Source organism: Monomorium pharaonis, chromosome 3, assembly GCF_013373865.1.
Source record: "Monomorium pharaonis isolate MP-MQ-018 chromosome 3, ASM1337386v2, whole genome shotgun sequence".
Classification (NCBI taxonomy): Eukaryota; Metazoa; Arthropoda; class Insecta; order Hymenoptera; family Formicidae; genus Monomorium; species Monomorium pharaonis.
This window is the reverse complement of record NC_050469.1, coordinates 11,156,233-11,160,997: the sequence shown is the minus strand read 5'-3', so window position 1 is coordinate 11,160,997 and position 4,765 is coordinate 11,156,233. Positions and strand designations below refer to the sequence as shown.

Here is a 4,765-nt window from a genome sequence, read left to right as displayed (position 1 = left end):
CGTGCCATTTTCCAATAAAGTACATTTTTTGTCGATACAATAATAGTAACCTAATTCTTTGGCCGATAAAAGTTTTCAACATGAAGTTTTTTTGTCGATACATAACTATATTACGAAAAATGCAAATTTTGTTATATTCATTTAACGCAAAATGCAGCGATACCCGAGTAAAAATAAAATGTAAAATTAATAATAAAAATATAAATACAAAGAGTTAATTAAACCGTAGCGCAAAATGTGCAGCGAGAGTACGAATCCGCGAGTTCACGATTCGCTTCCGTTAGAAGTATGTCAATGAAAGTTTTTCCAACGAAACTATGTGACCGAGTTGCTGAATGCGCACTTTGTACCGAAACATCGTGATATTGCTACTAAAAATGCAAAGTTTCTCAACTACGTGGAAACTGAGTGATAATGGAAACTGAATACAGTATCACGTCAATGGACTGTCAATGGACGAAGTATAACATTTTATTATCATTTGTGATAATTATCATTATCGATAATTATATTAATATTAAATAATTAGAAAATTAAGAAGAAAATGCCATTGTTTCGGATAAGTAACAGACGCACGCATAAAATTACTAAAACTTTTTAAAAATCCAGAAAGCAATCGTTCTCCTCTCGTTTTACCTTAAGTTCAAATAGTAGAAGAAGAAGAGGAAGAAGAGGAAGAAGAAGAAGGTGATGAAGAAGAAGAAGAAGAGAGGGTAGACTGTCACCGCGTGCGAGGACCTTCCTTCTTTCCAATAAATGATATTATATCTCCAATATCTAAGCGGATTACACTTTCGTTTATGTATATCTATGTACAGGAACAGAATGAGGACCGCTCAGCCGGGCCACAAAAGAAACTGGCCAGCCCCGCCAGAATCGACCGATCGCGCTCTAATATTCTCTTTTAGTCTTTCTAATCGCGTTCAACAGTAACAATTAATAATAATATTATCCGCGCGACGCGGACGGCTTTTGTGGCGAGCGTGCAACGGGATTTCGCTACAAGATATACGAGACTTACGACGGCGTGATAATTATTGTTTACCCCCCTTACAAGCTAGGTCCTTTGTGTGAGTTTGTCGCTCGAGCATCGTCATTATCAGGGCTGTGAGTCGAGTCAGGGCGGCGCAGGGAGAGGTCGGCATCTCAGCGAGAGGTGTACATATTCGCTTCCTCTCTCTCTCTCTCTCTCTCTCTCTCTCTGGATATCTCCTTTAATACCTCCTACGTTTAAAAACGTAGGTTCTTGCACGCAATGCAGCTGGAATGTAGTGTTATGTTAGGAATTTTTAACGGTACTTTTTTATTTTCCAACGACAAGGATTCTGCTTTGTGTAGCGAAAGGAATGAAGTGTCGGGGTAAAAGAGAGCACATAACAGCCACATACCTGAATTATGCAGATATCGGGATACCTTTACGTGATATCCTATTCACGATAACAAAGTCTTGCGACCTTTCTTTATTTATAATCGAATCTCTCGTAGATGAAGGTCAGTAAAACGATATGGATTACGTATGTTCGACGAATATCTATATTTAAGAAATGATATTTTGCCGAATGTCAGAAACACAAATGACACATATTCCGAAGGATCTCGAAACGGTTTTACACACTCTTCGCTTTTCACTTTATTCATCACTCCCGGGAAATTATGCGTGCGGGAACAAGTCCCTTCTAAACGCGATGCGATGTCATCGTGTCGCGAAGATACACATACGTGCGTGCTAAAGACTTTTTGGCACGAGGCGCCGAGTTAGATCCACCCTGACTTTTCTAGGACTAAAAAATTCGACGTTATCGACTAGATCCACTGAGTAGTTAAGCGCTTCACGCTCGTCCCAAATGAAGAAGCACACTGAACCCCGCCTCACTAATTCCGTCGCTAGTTAATTAATAGTTTTAACAGTTTAATTCTATCAGTGTTATACGCGTTCTACGATCGTTCTGCATGGACGAAAACGCGAGGCGCAAAGACTTAAGTCTACACAGGTGAAGAAGACCAACGTCTTCGTCCATACGTCTGGTATTGGAGTCGCGGAATGTTTTGCACAATCGAACCAACCATGCGTTTTTACGTGATCCATTCGACAAAGCCTTGATAATGTCAAGTCAATCGCGTCGACGTTTTGCGAAATTTACGTTTTCGATCGCAGCGATCGAAGGGCAGCCCAGCAGCGGGGGTTTGCCCGCCGGTGACATCGGTAAACGTGAACGCGATTTATTCGGAATTATTTTCGGATTAAATTTCGGTGGTAAATCGCTGGCATCACCGGCGGAGAGAGATTTCGAACTCTAATTATAAAACTCGCGCGTGCGCGCGCGCGAGCGCGCTACGCTTGCGGAATCGATTTCGGATATAACGTGCATTAATTGTCGAATGTTAATATTATGATTCCGCTCGGTACGTTTCGTTAATACAAATTCGCGCGTAAATTCCACGTCTGCGATCAATTATTTATATCTTATCACGCGTACGCGTTATAATCAACGAGCGCAGTCACGTCGTAGCGTCGAGAGCGCATCCCCATGCACGCGTATTCACGCACACGCACACACGCACGAGCAATCGTACGCATTACGCACACCCTCGCACACACACACACATACATACACACACATCGACGCGCATGTGCGCGTGATTCATGAATTTGGCACTTATTACGCGATTAAATTATGTACATGGATTTATACTAATCGGGGGTGAAGCACCTCTGAGGCGAAGTGATCGTCGACCGATCGTCGATCGGATCGCGCGCGATCGACGCCGGACGCGTGCTCTTAAAATGTTTTATACAAACAACCGAAAAATGAAGATTTATACATTGAACTATGTACAGTTGTCTTGACGACCATGCGCACCGAATTTCTCGCTATTAGGGACGAACGAGTAATGTAGCGAGGGAGGTCGGTCCCCCTCTCTCTCTCTCTCTCTCTCTCCCCTTGTCTCCCTCCTTCCACCGCTTTCGTGCGAGCGCAAATTCGGTGCGCGTGATCGCGATTTTTAATATTAAAATTTATAAATCTCTCTCACTTCCTTTTTTTTCTTTGAGCACCGAAAACGTTTTATTCCCATGCAATCCTTACGTAAACACTCGATACAATAATACATTAAAGTATAAGCAATAATACTTTCAACGTGTTTTACGATTTGCGTCGCTTGCGGACAGTAATCTGTACGCCGGATGTAATATTTGCCCTCGGCGAATCGTCGTCGGAATCGCGCCCTTTGCGGAATTCGAGCCGGTTGTGCGGATTAATTCCCTTGCGAAAATGTTCAAGTTCGTTGTTCCGTATTTTACTCCGCTTCCGTTCTCATTTGTTTCACCTCTGGAAGAACCGAAGCGGACCTTCTTTTGCCGATTTATATGATGAAGCTTGACAAAGCTAATGATTTATACATCGACACTCAATCGTAATTAATAATATGCTCAATCGGATCTATGCGCAGCCCTGCAGCAAAAGCCTCGATGAATGTCTAATAAATATCGCAATAAGACATTTTTCCAGCTTAATGCGCGATTTAATTTTACGTTACGTGATATTTAAATGGGGGTCGTATTTGCCTAATTTGTTTCACACAAGCGAGAGACCCGCAACTCAGTAGAAACGATCTACGTGAAATACGTCGTCCCCTCAGATTTACATAGGAAAACACACGGCGCGTGATTTATAGGGGAGATTACGTTTTCTAGACCCCCGATGATCATTGCGCGCGTCCATTATCTCGCATGCCTAGACAGTGATATTATTAATGTAGTCGGTTAACGCTTCAACCAAATCATCCTAAAACAGAACAAGTCGAGCGTCTGACTTCGATGAATGCGCGGATCTTTAAAATCGGGACCACGTTTCGGCACCAAAAAGGGCTTCGCCCTTGAACTTGTCGTCGATTCAGCGACGCACCCTTGAAGGGGATGAATCCGTGTAAGAATCCTCGAAATTGTCTTCCCTTTCCGTGCTTCCGCATGTCCGCGATTAATTGGCGTTCAACGAGGTCGGATGTAGCCGCCGCGTGACAGCGCAATAATACGCGTATCAGCATGCGATTTAATATCCACGACAAAGTACCGAGTGCCGCGAAATTTATAGCGGTATTTCCCGATAGTTGTCCGAACGGAATGACTGGGCCGGCCAATTTTGTCGTACCAATCTGGCGATTATGAGGCGCCGCGGGCCGTAAAAGTGTGGACCGCACGGCCGCCGGACGGGCCGCGCCTCGTAATTCAGGACAATAGGTGGCCACCCCCGACGGTGCGGGGAGGGTGACGAGGGGATTGAGAGGAGACGGGAGCGACGTTAAATCGGGGGTCGGACAATGTTTGGCCGGCTAGGTGGTGCGCACGGCGCGATAACCGGCAATACTTTTGCGGCCGTCATCCCATTATGAATGTGCCGTGTTAAACGAGGCGGGAAAAGCTCGCAAGTACATCGCAAAGTGATGATACAGGCTGTGTATAACAGGATCCCTGTATATATATATATATGTATATATATATAACACGCCTCACATCTCTCTCTCTCTCTCTCTCTCTCTCTCTCTCTCTCTCTCTCTCTCTCTCTCCTTCTTGCCCTTTTCTCGTCTGTTCTCGCGCGCTCACCCTCTTTCTCTTGTGCACAACATAACTGGCCTCTTCCTCCCCGTTATTTCTCGCGTTCTCCCTGTTGCACCTGCGGTATTCTAACGGTTTCACGTGCGTTGTAAGTGAGCGCAACGCGTTGAAGCAGTGCTAACGCCTGTGTGTCGTGCGGAAAATAAACACGCA

The 4,765-nt window shown here is 44.4% G+C and overlaps 1 protein-coding gene across 1 annotated transcript in view; it reads left to right on the top strand.

Annotated features, from left to right (window-relative positions):
• Nucleotides 1-4,765, top strand: part of LOC105829601 (COP9 signalosome complex subunit 2) — a 76,028-nt gene that overhangs the window by 55,303 nt on the left and 15,960 nt on the right. The window lies entirely within an intron of this gene.